Source organism: Nelusetta ayraudi, unplaced genomic scaffold (assembly GCF_046127955.1).
Source record: "Nelusetta ayraudi isolate G7.1 ecotype Tasmania unplaced genomic scaffold, CSIRO-AGI_Nayr_v1 ptg000182l, whole genome shotgun sequence".
Taxonomy (NCBI): domain Eukaryota; kingdom Metazoa; phylum Chordata; class Actinopteri; order Tetraodontiformes; family Monacanthidae; genus Nelusetta; species Nelusetta ayraudi.
In genome coordinates this window covers 485,001-505,000 of record NW_027466231.1, presented here as the reverse complement: position 1 = coordinate 505,000, position 20,000 = coordinate 485,001, and the positions used below count along the sequence as shown (strand labels likewise).

Below are 20,000 nucleotides of genomic sequence, written 5' to 3'. Positions count from 1 at the left end.
TATTTACAGCCCTGAGGACCGAACACAAGCATCCAAGCAACCAGCGGTGCAGTCTAGTTTATTCTAGTTCTATACCCTGACTCTCATTCTCCTCCTTCCAGCCTCGTCCACATCTGTCCATTTTGAGGAAATGGACACGTGGAAATGGCTCACTTCCTGTTTGTCATCAAAGACCGATGATGTCACCGCCTCCATGGAAATGTATTGGAAGCCGCACTGGATGTGTAGCAGTCGTTTCCAGCTGGACTTCAATGAAGCGGCCAACAGCATCACCAGACAAAGTTGTTGAAATAAAGAACAAACTGATAAATTATGAACACACTGAAAGTTCCAGCAATGCGCTGCAAACAGGGGTGCAAACACACCAATCAGCTCTCTGACGCCACGCTGAAGCAACAACTCATTCTCTCCAACACATCAGAAGATTAAACATCACTGAAATCACATTGGAATTGAGACTGATACGCAACTTTGCTCATCTTTTAATGGTTGCATGGTAATTCAGGACCTTTTCAAGTGGTTACAGGGCATATAGCTGCGTATCACGTAGAGAGACTTAGACCAGTGCGACCAACCGACCAACCAGCTGGCGGCGCTGGAGGTGCAGCAGACACAGTTTGTCCAAGATGTGGGCATCATGTAAACACGAGCTGTGAGGACGTTTTCGTGTGTAATCCAGAGTGCTGGATAACACAGTCCTACACACACACACACACACACACACACACACACACACACACACACACACACACCAGAGAATTTGTCACAGTGTTGGCTGGAGACGATCAGAACCAGATCTCCTGCTGCTGGAGTCTAATCTGCTTTTATCTCCCGCAGCCTGGTTTCCTTCCTGCGTCCTGAGTCTCCTCACTGCTTTCCCTGCGCTGTCCTTTGCAACTCACCATCGAGAGCAGGACTGGGCCAACCTGCTGGACTGGTGGGATGTAAGATGTGCCAGAGGGGCTGGAGCAGCATCAAAGTCTTATGTAAAACCTGGAACTTCAGGTTTGAACTTTATGACATCCACAGCTGAAATGTCCACCGGTGTGTAACCCAAAAAATATTTGTATAAAAATGCAAATCTTGGCATTTTGTGGAGAAAACCATGGAGTCAATCCCAGTTCCAAACTGTGGAAAGTCCAGTGAGTCCAGCAGGAGAAGCAGGAGAACAGAGACTCATGGGAAGTGGTGCTGGGGAGGGACACACAGGTGCTGACGAATCATCACCACTGGAATAGAAAACACAGAATATCACCAGTGGATTTCATCCATTCATTCATCCATTCATCCATTCATCTTCTGTAGCCGCTGATTCCTATTCAGGGTCCTGGGGGTCTGCTGGAGCCTCCCAGCTGTCTCAGGGTGAAGGCAGGGAGACACCCTGGACAAGTGGCCACTTCATCGCAGGGCGGATTTCATTTCATTAAGTTTAAACCTGAAGGTCCAAAGTGTCAAATGTGGCTTCATTGAAGATGATCTTTCTTCATGAAGCAGCTTCTCCACCTTCTGTGCAGGGAGAGCAGCAGATGTTCCCAGTGCAGGACACACACTGAGCTTCTTCCTGGACAGAACCATAGAACTTTTCATTATCAGGTAATTCCACGTTCATTTCCTCTATTATTAAGAGTCATCAGGGCGCCACCTGTTGGCCGGAGCAAAGTGTTGCTGGTCTCTGCAGACACATTGGAGGAGGAGGAGGAGGAGGGAGGAAGAGATGGTAAATGAAAAGCAGCCGATGGGACGAAGATGAGACGACGCTGCAGGAGCCGCGGCTCCTCGTCACCTTCAAGCAGCCACGTTGAGAGCTTCCTGAAGCCGAGTCACAACACTCGAACGGGTGAAGAGCTCTCTCTCTCTCTCCCTCTCTCTCCCTCTCTCTCCCTCTCTCTGCAGGTCACAAACAGGAGCTCTCTCTGCCACTGGGAGCTTTGAAGTCTGTGAACGCCATGCAGAATAAATAAATAATGATGAGATGACGGAAACTTGAGAGAATATTTAAGGAAAACACGAAGAAGCAGTTTGAGGGAATAAACGACGACTCACGGTGAGAAACCGTGATGATGTATTGACTATTGTCTTTAATTCTGGGCTGTGACAATAAGCGTGATTTGCCCCATGTGACTGGTTTCACCATTCAGTGTGATGCACCGGTGTGTGTGTGTGTGTGTGTGTGTGTGTGTGTGTGTGTGTGTGTGTGTGTGTGTGTGTGACAAGCTGCTGTCAGTAATCAGCCATCGACAACATTAAGATTCACAACTGACGGTTCCGCTCGTCATCATTTGTCACATTAATCACTTGAATTAAAGATGCTAACGCCAGCACTATGAGCCAGTGTTTGAACGTGGGACTGAAGATCGAGTGAGTGGCTGCCGGTGTTGAACGCTGCATGAGGATCTGCTGCCTTCTCATCACTCGCTTCTAATTTACGGCCGTCGGAAATTGGAAGCGTCCCCATTTTGTCAGAAAATATGAAAATGTTATTTGAAAAGTCAGTCGTATAATTATGTCTGAGTGATTGTCTGAATATCAAGATGTCGATGGTGGATGGCGGGGGTGCGTTCCAATATGAACTGTCACACAAATGACAGAATTAAAAATAGCCGCGTAAATGAGAGAAAGTTGAGAACTGCTCGAAGGAACTCTCAGCAACGTGATGAGTGACGGCTCTTCAACGCAGCCCGCTCATGTGCTGCTCGTCTGACTCTGACTCTTAACACGCCAGCAATAAAGTTCTGTTCAAAAGCAACGACTGAGAGAAAATGATCATGATTCAGTCGACTGTCTGTCTTTGACTGCGCTCCTCAACTGGGACCTCAAAACCAACATTACAAAACATACTAGAATTACCCACCCACCTACCCACCTACCTACCTACCTACCCACCTACCCACCCACCTACCTACCCACCTACCTACCTACCTACCCAACTACCCACCCACCTACCCACCCATCTACCCACCTACCTACCTACCCAACTACCCACCCACCCACCTACGTACCCACCTACCTACCCACCTACCTACCTACCTACCTACCCAACTACCCACCCACCTACCCACCTACCTACCTACCTACCCACCTACCCACCCACCTACCCACCCACCTACCTACCCACCTACCTACCCACCTACCTACCTACCTACCCAACTACCCACCCACCTACCCACCTACCTACCTACCTACCCACCTACCCACCCACCTACCCACCCACCTACCTACCCACCCACCCACCTGTCTATGTGTTGACTCCACCCTCCAGAGAAGCAGTGTACCTGCTGTCTCCAACAGTGGAGATGTTTGCTGGTGTCCAGGTCCACCTGAGTGGAAGCAGCAGCCAGACCGTCAGTCCTAGCGGGAGTTCCAACCTAGTTGCAAACAGACGGCTAAACATGCTGCTTCCTAAAGATCTATTGAGTGTTTTTGCATTATTAATATCGCGAGGCTGCTTCACTGCAGTGGGGAGGGGGGGAGTAATAATAAATGGTCATGAGAGCCATAAAGACAGCGATTAAACACAGCAGCAGATAAATAATCAAACAAGCCCGACGCCCGGAACGCCGGAGGTCTGATGATGAGGATGTCGAGCAGCCAGTGAAGACTCAGACACTGGAGCAGCTCTCAGGAGGACATCACCATATTCATCATATTCATCACATGGTGGCATCTTCCTGAGCCGCTGATGATACAATCCATAAAACTGATAACAGAGCGTTGAAATGATAAAGTCTGGTTCCAACCATTCAAAAACACACATGGCAAACATCCATTTAATAAAATAAAAATATGTCCTCATTAGAAGTCATAAGCATCATGCACGGAGTGATGGAGGTCATCAAGACGTCACTCACCTTCACTTTATATCTAATGGTGGCAAAACCTTCAGTTAAAATGAGACAATCTAATAACAATAATGATAATAACAATAATAATAATAATAATGATAATAATAAATAATAATAATAATAATAATAAATAATAATAATAACAATAATGATAATAACAATAATAATAACAATAATAATAATAATAATAATAATAATAATAATAATAATAATAATAATAATAATAATAATAAATAATGATGATAATAATAACAATAATGATAATAATTATAATAATAATCTAATACTATACAATCTAATCGAGACTGGCAGACAAAACCAGGCGCCGCTGCTTCTGCCACCGTCTGACACCCAGGGCGTCAAACACAGGGGGGTCCAGGGGGTCGGACCCCCCCGATGAACCCGTGAGACCCATATAATATAATATAATATAATATATAATATTCCCATATTGAAGCACCGTGTCACCAAAACCATGGGATGAAAAAGAAATGTCTGAAATTTGAACATGAACTATATATAAATACATATACTGTATATACATATATATATATATATACACACACAGTACATATATGTGTGGAGGTACAGAGACCCTGAGGAGAAGCAGGAAGAGACGTCCGCCACAGCCAATCACCTCCAGCCACACTGGAGACTCAGTGGGAGGAAGTTTATATATATTTGTGTCTTCTTTGATCAGACATGTGAATAAAAGTGAGTTTGCTTGAGTTGCTCGTGAGCGCCCCCCTCAGGCTCCTCGACGAAGTGACGGAGGCAATGCTTTTCCAAAGCTGGATACGATGGCAGCCAGTGATCAGTATCTGGCCGCGTTGTGCAGTAATGAGAAAGATAAGGATGTAATTTCAGGCCGTCAACGCAAATGAAAGTCACATTCTGAGGAAATTGGTGAATCTTAATAATGCGACGTGTACCTGATAAATGAGCAATTTTCTATGTCTATTTTATTTTTGTCCGGCGCACAAGGAAAAAAAAGGGCTGCAAAAGCTTTGATTTCACACTTCATACTTTATATATATATTCCCTTTTTTATATGACTTCCAGGCAACGGCTGATTTGATGCAGAAAAAGCTGTATTAATAATTAGGGAGAGAGGGAAACGCTTTGATCTGCTCACGAGATGGAAAATCTCTCCTTCATTTGGATTCAGCTCATCACAGCCGCGCTCAAGTAATAACGACTGCAGGTAATATCAGCTTGAAACAGACAAAAGACTTGAAAACCAACAACCATGTTCTCCTTCAGAAAGCTTCATCAATGACTGTTTATGCTGTTAGTCAATAGTGGTGGCAATTACAGCAAACTACCCAGCGGTGGTTCTGTGCGGTTGCATCCAATCCTCCTCTGACAGAACTTGGATTTCTTTTTGAGGACGTGTGCGTTTCTTCTCTCCCTCTTTGCTTCTGTCAGCTGTGAAGATCAACATCACGAAGGTCAACAGGCCAACCGTGAATGACCTGGAACCTGGAACCTGCCTTTAAAGCTCCAGTGTGGAATATCTGGCTTGATGGTTTTCATCTTGGTGAATGAATGCATGACTAACGGTGTATAACCACGGCACAATGAGTTGTGTGGTTCTCCTCCCATTAGAACGGTTCTCGTGTATAATGGGAACCTCCATAGACCAGTCAGGGTCCCAGTGCTCCCAGTCAGCTGCTCATCTCGCACCAGCATGTTTCTAAGGAAGCCTGGTGTGGACAATCCAGCAGTGTTTGGTGATCTCAGTCCATCAGGCCCTAAATCTGAAGCACCAGGGTGACGTTCTAGACTGGTTCTGATACCACTGGCTGTGGTACAATGTTGCAGTGGCAGTCAGCCACAATGTGTTTCTATGGCAATGACGATGAATTAACCATGGGCATTTCTTTTTTCCACCTCCAATGAGTCTTTGAATAATTTCCTCTGCCGAGCCAAGCAGCACTAATTCATTCAACTGATGAATGAAGACATGATGATGAGTTCCACTGCGATACCGTGGCCTCACTCTCCTGCATTCTTCTTCTTCTTCTCCTCCTGAGGCATCTTCTCCTTAACATCAAAGCTGCTCAATAGCGCCCCCTAGAAACACTTCAATCCACCTAGCACCCTCTAGGAAGGTCGTAGGGACGTGTGACAAAGACCCACGGGATCTTCTCCTCAAGACCTACTTTTGGTCCACCACACCCCAGAAGGGAGCTGTTTCCATTGGTTCTAAATCAGCATGGAGTGTTGAGTTAGCTGTGTTGGTAACTCTGTCAACACTTCTGAAATCCACCCATCATTTCCTGAACTTCATGGACCAGACGCTCCGAACCCTCTCAAGACCATCAGGAGGTGGTGCTGCTGAGGCAGAGTTGAAGACCTCAACCAGCGGAGGTCTTCATTGGAAACCATGCCAACATTGATTCTGTGGTAGACGTTGTGGAGTCACATGGAGACAGTTTTACTACAGGAGAACCTTCAGGTGAACCAGAGTTAAAGTCCCAACATGGGAACGTCTGCGACTGGAACGTCGCCACTTTGAACCCCTGCCGTCGTCCTTTGCCGTCTGAAGACAACAGAACCCATCGAGGTCACTCAGCCAATCACAGTGGGCGGCGGAACCCTTCAAAGGTTCCCCCCCGGTACTTGACACATTGCCACTTGGACGATTGTGATTTTAAAAAAAAGAAGCGTAGAAGCAACTTTTGAGAAGGTCGCATTTTCTCCTCGACTTCCTGTCGCGCCCCCTGCTTTACAAACCAAGCGCTGCCTCGTCACGATGGACCTGCCAGACACCTGCAGTCTGTGCATCGCACATAGTATTTCAGTAGGGTTGTATGAGCCGTAAGTACCTCTATGAAATACACCAACCTTTGGCTTGTATTCAACAGCTAGGTCGGTGTGCGGTGTGTATAATATATATGTTACTTTCAATAAAGGTCAACGGGACTCAACATTCACGGAGAGAATTTCTCAACTCAATGCAGCGACCAAAGAAAGCGATGATTAATTGAAGCTCGGCAAGAAATAGTTGTTCAAACTACAACTACGGACATTTGGCCCAAAGACGTCCCTTGAACTTTTCTCACTGCGGTGTTTTTCTATGCCGACGACTTCAGCCTCTTCACAGTCCTTTAGTGTGGACGGTCGTCGGGAGAGAATTATTATTTTCAATCTGGTCTTTACAGTTCCACTGCATTCAACATCTTTTCTCCTGATTCCTCTCGCTCCTCTTCACCGGTGTCCGTAACTACCGTGAGCGTGACGGAGAAACTACGACGACATTTTGTCGTGTTCCTTCGCACGACAATTGTCGCCGCACCGCAGGTGTAGCAACAAACTGGAAGCCGCCGCAGGAAAAGCAGATTGTCAAACAGTCAAACAGCAACACGGTGGGGAAGGTCACCCCAAGGTCAATTAGCCCTGTGATCGTCAACATCCGTCTGAAAGAGCGGGAGCGATTGTTGCCGTCACGCCTCCAGACCTCTCTCTTCCTTTAATTACTCTCCTTCTTCCGTTTGTTTGCTCGGTTTTATTTCCTTCTTCTTCTTCTCGCTCTCTCTTTTCTTGTCTTTTCCATTCTCATTTTCTTTAATCACTCTTTATCTCCCTTTTACCAATCCATCGTCTGCGTGCCGCCTCCCCTGCGGGTTCCTTTCTTTTATCGGGTCTGAAGCACATTTCCAGCGCCGCTGATTCAGGACCACCGTCTTCTCTCCGCGCGCCTTTTGTAGAATCAAAGCACTTGTTCAAAATCAATTTCCACTACTATCTATTATGTGTTTTTCTCCTCCTCCTCCTCCTTATTCTCTCACTTCTTTCCTTCCCATTAACTCATTGTTTACTTCACTTTAGTGATAAGGATAATGGATTTGGCTCGGCGGGGAGATGGGGACAAGGACGAGGTGCCGTGAATAACAGTGGTGCCGGTGCGATGGGGATCCACACACACACACACACACACACACACACACACACACTCATTATGCAAAGTGTGTTATGTTGTTAGTCAATTGTTTTATTCTCCCAACAAAACGATTGAGTGTGGCTGATTAGTGCGGCGTCGACACAGAGGAAGAGAAGTCTCTTTCTGCTCGCTGGGAATCGCTCTCATATCCCATAATATCTTCACATCCCGTGAAAGTCAGTGAACCAACAAGCATCAGGAATGTCAAACACTCAGTGGGGTCAAAAGGTCAAAGTGGGGTCCAACGCTGACGCTGATGGAAGTGATCTTCCTCCAGATAGAAGAGTGGACCTTCTGATCCGGAGCCAAACTGGCTGAATATGGAAGACCAGCATAGCGGTCCCCAACCCCTGGCCCGCGGACCGGTGCCGGTTCGTGGGTCATTTGGTACCGGGCCGCACGCACGGAAAGAATAATTAACTTCTGTCAAATGAATTCCGTTTTAATTCCTTATCCGAGTCTGAACACTTTTATTTTGAAAAACGAGCGGATTCTCTCCGTTGCGTCCATCTAACGCTCGACTCTCGACGCAGACCTCGGTCACCTGATACGTTCCCGCCAGATTAAAGCCACAAGCTAGCAAGCTAGCGGGCAACATGAATCAAAACAAAACGTCTTTACGAAGAAGAAAATATTATAAATATTATTATATTTAAAAAAATACCACAGTTTCTTTAATGTCCTTCTACCGAGCGTCTTGTCCTGATTGAGCAGCAAAGCCTTCTGGGATTTGTAGCATTAACGCTATCGCCCCAGCTCTAAGTCGTGATTGTGTATTGGGGCCAAATTTGGCCCCCGGGCCAGAGTTTGATGCCTATGAACTAAATCAACAGGCGTCATTGTCACGCAATACACAGCAACTGTGAACAATCAGAGTTTCCAGCATTGTTTGAAAGATCACACACAGAACAGAAGAGTTAGCAGGACTCCACTCAGTAAGAAGGTGTTTATTATGATAATATAGATTTCAGACCATGGAGTTGAGATGTGAGGAGAGAAGTGAAGGAGCTGCAGCGGGTCACTTTGAATAGAACCCGGGCCTGCACTGCATACTGATGACTGCTGCAGACACACTGGCAGGAATACATACACACTGTATACATGCATACATGCATACCTTAGCAGCACGGTCACAGTGTATATGTATACAGCAGATATGTAAATGTCTGACTTGCCAACACAGAAAAAGAATTGATTTCATCTTTTGACATTTCAAAATAAATGTATATTTATTTATGTTGCCTCCTTTATGTGAATGTAATGTATGGAACTGGGCCGGGCAGCCAATCAGCCACACGGAGAGCCTGGGGCTGTGCTTCTTCTCCTCAGGAGCCCAGCAGGAGTCAAAGAAGCAACACACTTTGATCCAACACTGGAGATGTTGCTGCTCTGTCCAGCACCAGCAGCCAACGCACTGTCGCTCCTGCATTCTACTCATTCCAGTCCATTCCATTCCAGTCCAGTCCGTTCCATTGTATTGTATTCATTCCAGTAAGTCCACTCTTTCAAGCTCCCTTCACATCCCTGCTGCCTTCTTCTTCTGAGAGTGACTCTTACCTCTACTCCTCCTCTCTGCTCCTCCTCTCTCTCTCCTCCTCTCTCTCTGCTCCTCTCTCTCTGCTCCTCCTCTCTACTCCTCCTCTCTCTCTGCTCCTCCTCTCTGAGACTCACACAGGATTTTCAACTCTTGCTTTTGTCTCACCTGTTACAGATGAACTTTACTGATCCCAAATTAGGAAAATACACGTCTATTACACAACTGCACTACTGCTATTATTACTATTATTAAGAGCAAACTACGGCCCGGGGCCCCATATGCGGCCCGTTGAGCTTTTTCATGCGGCCCGACAACTGAACTTGGAGAAGTGATATTAACAGTCAGTCAGTCATCAAACAGCTGCATCTCCTCCATGGTTGCAGTGTTTCCACAGTCATCTCAATAAAGAGCTCAACCCCCTGGTGGTCCAGGGGTGGTTCTGGATGGTTCTGGGTGGTTCTAGGTGGTTCTAAGAGCTAAACACCCTGGTGGTCCAGGGGTGGTTCTGGATGGTTCTAGGTGGTTCTAGGTGGTTCTAAGAGCTAAACCCCCTGGTGGGACTTCACAGCACTGCTTTGGTTGCAACTTTGCTTGATTTTCCAGTGCGATGACAGCAACATGTTTTCTCCATGAATGATTGTTTCCTCCACCAGAACACTGCATCCAGCTGCTGCTGCTGCTGCTGCTGTGTTGAACAGTTAACCACAGTGCAACATGACTGATAACAATACCCAGAGATAATTAGAGTAGACACAGTAGAGCGCCACCTGGTGCTGCTACTGCTGCTCATCCTGCAGCTGCTTTAAATGCTCCTCGCCTCCCAGTGGACTCATCTTTCATGTTGGCCAAAATGCTTTAACCTCTGTCGCCCCCTGGTGTCTCGGCCCCGCGCCGGCTCCACTCGTCCCTCCTCAGAAATGATGTTTTGTCAGTTGGATTCACATTATTCAAATGTCTTCATAAATATGGATGTGGAGCGCCGAGGTGGGCAGGAAGCGGAGGAGTGTGAGGAGGGGAGGCCGGAGAAGACGCTCCACTCCCACACCCAGCGCTCAGCCGTGGAAATTATTCAATGTTCCACGGCTGAATAGCAATTTTTTTTTTTTCTCTCCCTGTTTTTTTTTTTTGGGGGGGGGGCGGCAAAACGAGAACGAGCGGCGCACAGAGGAAATGAGACACTAAGGACTTCAATTTGCCATTTGCCCACATTTACCAGACAGAATCATTTCCCAGCACTGCTGGCAGTCACTGCATTTCACTCCTTTCTTTTTTCCACCAGTTAAACATTGCTGTTCTGACTGGAGAACCATGTGGCCCTACAATAGACCCTACAATAAAACACCGACCAACGCTACATTCAAATGTTAACTCAACACTGTGCTAATTAGCATTGGGACGCTAGAATAGCTCACTTCTACGTCTTCCAGCGGCGGCGGCGTGTTGAACTATACATGAATATCTATCTATATCTATATTATACATATATATATATATATATATATATATATATATATATATGTATATGTATACGTATATGTATATGTGTATATGTATATGTATATATATGTATATATATATGTATATACATATAAATATATATATATATATATATATATATATATATATATGTATATATATATATATATATATATATATATATATATATATATATATATATACATATATATATATATATATATATATATATATATATACACATATATATACACACATATATATATTATATCTATATAGACTTATAAAATTTCTCCAGTGTTCTTACAGTTGAATTCCTAAACTATATTATAACTGGAGTTGTCTTTTTTTTTTTTTTACTTTTCTTTCGTATGTTTTGGTTTTGTATCCCTTTTATTTTCTCAGTTTCCTTCATGCTCGAAATCAATCAATCAATCAAATCAAATCAAAATCAAATGTGCATTTAAGTAGCGGAGGAATGTGAATGGCGTGTCAGGCTTTCTCCTTCTTCTGCTCCTCATTATTATCATTATTAATTATTATTATGACTTGCAAGAACTGTCTTGCATGTAACCATCAAATGTAACTGTTACTGTGTCTGCTCTGGTAGTGCACGCACGCACGCACACACACACACACACACACACACACACACACACACACACACACACACACACACACACACTGTGAATGGGGACATGCGTTGTCATATTGTATTGGCTCTTGGTGACAAACATTGGTGCTAATGAAAGATTTTGCAGGAGCAGAACGTCAGATAAACATTGTTGCTTTCCAACATCATCAACATCATATTATATGACATGATATGATATTATATTATATTATAGGGGGGAAATACAATGACTGGAAGAATGTGTGGCCCTCACAGACACAGTGAGTCACTTCTTCAAAATGTCTCCTCGGTGCTTTGGAAAGGAAGCAATCAAATTCCTCAGCAGCCTCTTCAGTCAGACAGCTGAGGGTTGGAAGCACAAAGCAGCAGCCACACACACCTTGGTGGACTCATAGTTGTGTCCGTGTGCAAAAAAGACCTCCCCAGGAGACACAAAAATGAAATTGAATCTCGAAAGTAAAAAGATTTTTTTTTTTTTTTTTTTTTTAACTTAGGCAGAAGTTATCAAAAATAAAAAGAAGAATCAATTTTGTGTGTTTGCATATTTATGAAACTAATTTGAGGAGACAATCTCCAGCGCAGCCGGAGCCGCTGAACTGCATTGTCTTCAAAATATTGACTTAGGAGAACGTCAGTGAGATAAACAACTCGCTGCCTGTGATTCCTTCGCAACAAAAGCAAGTGGGAGGGTGACCATTGACCTGATAGCTAACTGCAGTTTGCTGCACCTCCAAACTCTTATTCCTGCTAATGGAACACAGCGACCATTAGCGAGTCACACTGCTGCACTTCCTGTCCTCATTTCCCTGTCCAACACCACTTCCTGTGGCCTAGCGCGCACACACGCACGCACACGCACACGCACACGCACACGCACACGCACACACACACACACACACACAGAGTGTTACATGCCCAATAATGGGGATAAACGGAGCAAATGGCTTCTGTGCATTTGCGTAGTTGTGTTGTGTTCTTCATGTTGCGCTCACTTGTTATGAATGTGTAGCGGAGTCAGTACACAATCCCCCCCCCCGCCCCCCCAGGCTATCACACAGCAGCCAAACTGAATTCCGCAGCCCTGCACCTGTTTTGTGTGTCAGCACCGAGGTCCCGCCTGGACTGAAACAATGCCTCTGTGCATGAAGTCAGTGTAGACTCACTATTAATAGACACTGCAAGGTAAAGTTAACGCAGCTGGCTGTGTGTGTCTGCTGTGTGTGTGTCTGCTGTGTGTGTCTAACAAGGATATTCATGCTAGCAGATGACAAACTCAATTCTGAGGATTATACATCATCGGTGGAGTTCAAACAGCCGTGCCTGTGTACAAATACACACACACACACACACACACACACACACACACACACACACACACACCTCTCTGTTATTCTGTGTGTGTGTGTGTGTGTGTGTGTGTGACACAAATGTATCTGCCATTGAGTGAAATGAATGAGGCAGTTGCAATCACACTGTGCCTCTGTGTGTCAGTGCCACCACTGACACACCTGCAGCTCCTCCACTGGACTCACGTCCACCAACTGAGCAGCTGCTGGATGAGTGACTTGACCTCAGTTGACCTTTGCCCCAGACTAAACCTCCCGATGTTGTCAGACTGTATATGAGGATGATGAGCAGGACTGTCGAGGGCTGCTTGCTGTTAGTTCCACTGGTGACGACTGCAATCAGGGCCAATGTGACCGACAGGCAAACCAGGTGATCGGCTGCTGCCATGCTAATGACAAGCTGTGGATGTGCTAACCTCAAGCTAACCCTCCCAGAACCAGGGTTCCCTTTCACCGTGCAGTGAAAACTCGGAGTGTGTCGAGCACTGAAATGAGGAGAATTGCTTCTCATATACACATGAGACCCTCCACAGACCAGACAGGGTCCCAGTGCTCCCAGTGAGCTGCCATCTTGCACCAGTATATTTCTAAGGAAGCCTGGAGTGGACAATCCAGCAGAGAGTTTGGTATTTAGGCTGAACGCTATGGGGCGCCCTCAAATAAACCAACCGAGAAGAAAAAGAAGAAGAAGAAGGTGGAGCAGGTGTCCAGGTTTGGGTGCACAGGGCCACCGTAGTTCACCGGCAAGCTCAGGAGAGGGAGGGAGAGAGTGAAAGACGCTGCAATCTAAAATGCAGCTGCTTCTTCGGAAAAAATCTCCAAATATTTCCACACTGGTCCTTTGAGCGCTGGGTCAGTTACCGTAGCAACAGATAACAACGTCGGGACCAGGTTTCCCTCCATCAACCTGGAGTCATTTCATTTCTCATTAGTGATGCTGCATGTTAATTAAAACCTTGTGGTTCCATCAGCCTCAGCAGGTGTCTCCACCAACCTGCTCGGTCCAGTGGACCATGTGGTGGTCTGGAGCCGGTGGTGAGATCTTCCAGACCTTGTCTGACCAGTTCACATCAGTCCATCATCTACATATACAACCTAACCATTAGCAGAACATGTCCGAGCACAGGTACCGTGTGTTGCTGCGTTGCTTGTCTTTGTTTACCTTGTCCAGTGACGGAGAAGCAGAGTACTGGAGTGAAGCAGAGCACTGGAGTGAAGCAGAGCTCTGGAGTGAAGCAGAGCACTGGAGTGACTGGAGTGACTCAGAGCACTGGAGTGAAGCAGAGCACTGGAGTGAAGCAGAGCTCTGGAGTGAAGCAGAGCACTGGAGTGACTGGAGTGACTCAGAGCACTGGAGTGAAGCAGAGCTCTGGAGTGAAGCAGAGCTCTGGAGTGAAGCAGAGCACTGGAGTGACTGGAGTGAAGCAGAGCACTGGAGTGAAGCAGAGCTCTGGAGTGAAGCAGAGCTCTGGAGTGACTGGAGTGACTCAGAGCACTGGAGTGAAGCAGAGCTCTGGAGTGAAGCAGAGCACTGGAGTGAAGCAGAGCCCTGGAGTGACTGGAGTGACTCAGAGCACTGGAGTGAAGCAGAGCTCTGGAGTGAAGCAGAGCACTGGAGTGAAGCAGAGCCCTGGAGTGACTGGAGTGACTCAGAGCACTGGAGTGAAGCAGAGCTCTGGAGTGAAGCAGAGCACACTGGAGTGAAGCAGAGCTCTGGAGTGACTGGAGTGACTCAGAGCACTGGAGTGAAGCAGAGCTCTGGAGTGAAGCAGAGCACTGGAGTGAAGCAGAGCCCTGGAGTGACTGGAGTGACTCAGAGCACTGGAGTGAAGCAGAGCTCTGGAGTGAAGCAGAGCACTGGAGTGAAGCAGAGCACTGGAGTGACTGGAGTGACTCAGAGCACTGGAGTGAAGCAGAGCTCTGGAGTGAAGCAGAGCTCTGGAGTGAAGCAGAGCGAGCGGACCACTGCGAGGTCGGACCCGGTTCCTTCCCGGAGCTGCTGCCGGGTCAAGCAACTTTCCTCCTGGCGCAGGATTACAGTTGCAAAGCAGCACGCTGACACTGGTGCACTGACCCGAGCAGCAGTGTCCTCACTGCACTGTGCAGCTGCAACAGTGCTGCACTCCTTTTTAAAGGAGCTGTTCCAACTGGCTGGACGAGTCCAGAACACGCCGCAGTCCTCCTCCTCCTCTCCCCCCCGTTACCATGGAGACCCACAGAGTCTGGGCTCTGTTGATCGGGTCTGTCTGCAGCTGTGGCGCAGCGGCTTGACTCCAAATCAAACTGAATCAAACTGAATCAAGCTGAATCAAACTGAATCAAACTGAATCAAGCTGAATCAAGCTGAATCAAACTCCGTGCTCCTGAACGCAGCATGGAGAGCGGACGCAGCGCAGCAGAGGGTTTAGAAGCAGGGGGATGAACAGATCAGAGGTGCCAGCGGAGGAGAGGAACCCCCTCGCTCCGTACGACTCCCAGCGAAGGTGCTAATCTTCCCTTTGACCTTTGACCTCCCAGTCTGACGCCTCTACTCAGAGACGGTCGCACGCATGGCCCATAAGTCAGGGCGAACACGCCTGTGCTCCGTGATAAGATGACGCGCTAAACTACGACCAAAGGAAACTCCCTCCTCCTCCTCCTCCTCTGACATTGATCAGCTGCTGAGGACGTCGGGCCGGGCCGGGCCGGTGCGTTCGACTGCTCGTCAGCCAGCGCAGCTCCCACTGAACATGCATGAGGAGAGCTGCAGGGTCCAGCGCCCCGACGCCAATCAGCCCGGCGTCCTGACACGCTGCATCACTGTACACAGTGCCCCCCGCAGGCCAGGAGGTCATCAAGGTCAATGACACACACAGACACACACACACACACACACACACACACCTATTGTGGTGAAGTGAGGAACTGAACTGAGAAGGGAGAGACTGACGAGTCAACAGTTCAACTTCAATGTAAATCAATGTAAATATTTTCAATAAATAACTTTCATTTACATTCATTCTAATTATGAATTATCATTGTCATAATAAGAATTAAATTATATATACATATATATATTATACACAGTGTATGTATATATATATACATACAGTATATACATATATACACATTTAAAGTGATTATTATTAAAAAATAATAATAATAAATGTTATTATATGAATGAATAATTAATTATTGTCAGTTTATCAATTATTTAATTGAATCAATTTAATTTAATTTATATTTACATTATTAAATTGAATAATGACTTTATATGATTTGTGGCATGTGTAAATGTAGTGTGTGTGTGTGTGTGTGTGTGTGTGTGTGTGGCTCACACACACACTACTGAAGCCCTGTTAATGACACTGTCCCTCCCACTATAATGCAGCTGAACTCATTTGGTTAAGTGGCTTTAATCAACACACTGTATTGATGAAGTGCGCTGCCCCCTGTGGTTGAGTGTCTAACAGCGGCACTTTGACCTTTTGACCTGAGAGAGAGAGAGAGAGAGAGAGAGAGAGAGAGAGAGATCCCCTGCGGCAGCCGTCATTGACTTCTCTAATGCAGGGGGCGCTGGCTGGGTAGAGGACAGTGGTCTTCCTCACTGCTGGACCTCACAGCAGAACCAGACAGAACCTCCAGACAGAACCTCCAGTCAGAACCTCCAGACAGAACCTCCTTCATCAGCGGAGAAGCACACTCACTTCAATGACTTTCAACCATCCCATCATTTAAAAGGGCGAAAGTTCAATACAAAGAGTTGGAATTTAAACTACAAATAATCACTTTTTTCTTTTGCTTCCTTCTCCATTTTCTCTCTGGATTATTTCATGCTGGTGGAGTTGCTTCACAGCCATTAGGATGACTTTGGTCATTTGCAGCGAGTGATGATTCCACGGTTGAAACAGAGGCTCTCTCTGTACATCCACGTGGGTCATTAATGAATGAGCATAAACACTGCTGACACGGCATGAGGGCGAAGCGCTGAGTGGACATACAGTAGCAGTAATGCTTGACGTGTGTGTGTGTGTGTGTGTGTGTGTGTGTGTGTGTGTGTGTGTGTGTGTGTGTGTGTGTGTGTGCGCGCGCACGTGTGGAAGCTATTAATATTCTTCTTTATTCTTCCTAATTGTGGTGGTATTTTTCCACAGCAGCAGCAGCAGCAGCAGCAGCAGCAGCAGCAGCTCTCCAGCCACTGCTGCCCATCCATTCAGATGCCCTCAGATCAGAGACCTCCTCTGTTTCCCCTGAAGATCCACAAGTCAAGGCCTCGTTCTGCTGCTGCGCAGGAGAAACCCAAAGAATTCCTCACCCATGATCGCTGCAACTCTGCAGTACCGAGGAGAGTCCAACTAACTAACTAAGTCATCACTCTGTCTGTCAGTCTGTCTGCCTGTCTGTCTGTCTGCCTGCCTGTCTGTCTGTCCAAGATGTGTCTGGGCTCTGTAGTTTAGTTGTAGTTTGTCCTGATAATTTGTGATGAGATCATTGTGGAATAGTGGAAAACAGCTCTGGGGTTTTTTCCAAACCATTGACATGCAAAACAAGATGTGAGAATGTTTTATTGATGAGGTTTGTCTGCTTTGACTGGAGCTGCTGCTCCTCCCTCTCCTCTTCCTCCTAATCCTCCTCTTCCTCCTCCTCCTCCTTCTCCTCTTCCTCCTCCTCCTCTTCCTCCTAATCCTCCTCTTCCTCCTCCTCCTCCTTCTCCTCCTCCTCCTTCTCCTCTTCCTCCTCCTCCTCCTCCTCCTCCTCCTCCTCCTCCTTCTCCTCTTTCTCCTCTTCCTCCTCCTCCTCCTCCTCCCTCTCCTCTTCCTCCTCCTCCTCTTCCTCCTAATCCTCCTTTTCCTCCTCCCTCTCCTCTTCCTCCTCCTCCTCCTCCTCCTCCTCCTCCTCCTCCCTCTCCTCTTCCTCCTCCTCCTCCCTCTTCCTCTTCCTCCCTCTCCTCTTCCTCCTCCCTCTCCTCTTCCTCCTCCTCCTCCTCCCTCTCCTCCTCCTCCTCCTTCTCCTTCTCCTCCTCCTCCCTCTCCTCCTCCTCCTCCTCTTCACACAGCAGCCAGCCCCCCACCGTGGAAAACCTGCACCGTCCCAGAGCTGTGATGTCACGAGGGGACACGCTCACCTCACCACCACTGCTTGGAGCAGAGTCCCGGCAGTGAGGAGGGTTGTGCTGGTCCAGTTGGATCAGCGCCGCGCTGCTGCCACTGTTACACTCCCCCACTGATGACGGTGAGCTGGAAGTCAGAGTGAGCAGATGGTTCACAGTCAGACTGCCGTCCTACACTGCCACTGTGTCTGTGCTTCAAACACTGCAGCAGTGATGTTTCCTCGCAAATCCGCTCATTGAAATTCTCAAAGACGCTCCTATTGTTTGGAAAGCCTCACTGTTTTTTTGTTTTTTTTTTTTTTTTGTGACTGTTATCCATCCAGGAGAACTGCAACTGTATTCCCCCCCCCCCCCCCCCCCCACCCTGCTGCTGCTGCTGGTTTGGGGGTGAATGCAGGCAGAAAACCTCAGCTCACTGCTATTCCACTGCACTCAAACATCTCGCCAACCTCCAGCACACTGCTGTCACTGCTGTCACTGCTTCTGCTCGCTGACCAGACTGCTTCTGATGGAGGCGGGATGGAAATATGGAAAATATGCTGCTGCTTCTTCTTTTCCGCTCCGAGAAACCGCGCAGTGCAAGTGACGTCAGCACCGAGAGGTTCTGCTGCAGCGGTGGTAGTTCATCTGGGAATTTGGTGTTTTGCACTGGAACAGTGCAGTAAGGTGAGAACAGCCTCGATGAGCTACACAGTGGAGCGGCTGGAGATGATGAGCAGCAGCAGCTTGGCACCGGGCTTCTCTATTGGCTCTTTGATTGGGAGAACTGAGCATCTCATTAAATCCAGACGGAAGAGCGGGGAGTGCAGTACCTGTGCGTGACTGGTGGCGGTGCTGCTGTCCTCTCCACTGCTGCTAGAAAAGTCTTTTCTCCTGACGGCTTTAGAAGCACTGCGACCCCGACACTTTATTGGAGTCAAAAGGCCTCTCTTAAATCTCCCCCTGGTCCTGGACCAGTAGACAGAGAGCTCCACCCGCTGTGTCAGTGGAGTCCAAGCTTCAGGGAGGAACCACAGCTGCTTTGTGTTGATTTGTGAACTAAAACTGAGGTCTGCAAGAAACTCCTTCATGGAACTGCAGGTATGGAAACACCATCAGCCCAGTCACAATGAAATACAGCAAGCACAACAAGGACACATCACACACGTGTACATATGTGTACACAAAGTGCATCAGTCAGAGTGTTGAGAGAGACACTGAGTCACTCTCTCTCTCTCTCTCTCTCTCTCTCTCTCTCTCTCTCTCTCTCTCTCTCTCTCTCTCTCTCAGCAGGTGGTGCAGCTGCAACCCATCAGCCACCTGCTCACCTGATAATTAGTGAGGCAACCCCAGTGAGGCGACACTCTGTGGGTGCACTGGTTCTTGTGCTTCTTCACGCCCTTGCTTGCTCAGGGTGTGGGCAAACTGTGGCCCAATAAAGCTTTCTACCTGCCCAGACCACTTCCTGTTCGAGCTGATGGCCCGATGGCCGCTGGTTGTGTCTCTGCCACCTCGTCTGAACTAACCGGCACGTCAAAGAAGAGTCGAATGGAATCCACGTCCTTATTCTCTACCGCCTGAAGTCAGTGTGATGTCACGGAGTAGATTCAATGCTGTAAAATGAGAAGAGTGATTGGCTGGGCCTGCAGCGTCGCTTCTCTCTTTCTCACTGACCGTCGGCCTCCACTGGAGAAGAAGAGAAAATCTGGCAGCTTCAAAGAATCCTCCCGCCTATTCTGGTGGTACTGGTATATAGTGGGAGACCATATACTGGTGCTGGTATATAGTGGGAGACCATATACTGGTGCTGGTATATAGTGGGAGACCATACACTGGTGCTGGTATATAGTGGGAGACCATACACTGGTGCTGGTATATAGTGGGAGACCATACACTGGTGCTGGTATATAGTGGGAGACCATACACTGGTGCTGGTATATAGTGGGAGGCCATATACTGGTGCTGGTATATAGTGGGAGACCATACACTGGTGCTGGTATATAGTGGGAGACCATACACTGGTGCTGGTATATAGTGGGAGACCAGTGGCCACAGAGGCTGTTTAAAGGCTTCCCTGGTTCTTTATCAGCCAGCGTGATGAAGCCTACTGGACAGTAATGAGGCCTCTTCCAGCGCAGTCTTCACTGCAGT

General features: G+C 47.3%; 2 protein-coding genes across 2 annotated transcripts in view; one reads left to right on the top strand and one right to left on the bottom strand.

The window, feature by feature from the left end:
• Window positions 1–20,000, top strand: part of gap43 (growth associated protein 43) — a 252,280-nt gene that overhangs the window by 142,364 nt on the left and 89,916 nt on the right. The window lies entirely within an intron of this gene.
• lsamp (limbic system associated membrane protein) overlaps window positions 1–20,000 on the bottom strand; it is a 182,593-nt gene that overhangs the window by 127,222 nt on the left and 35,371 nt on the right. The gene's annotated exons all lie outside the window — the stretch shown is intronic.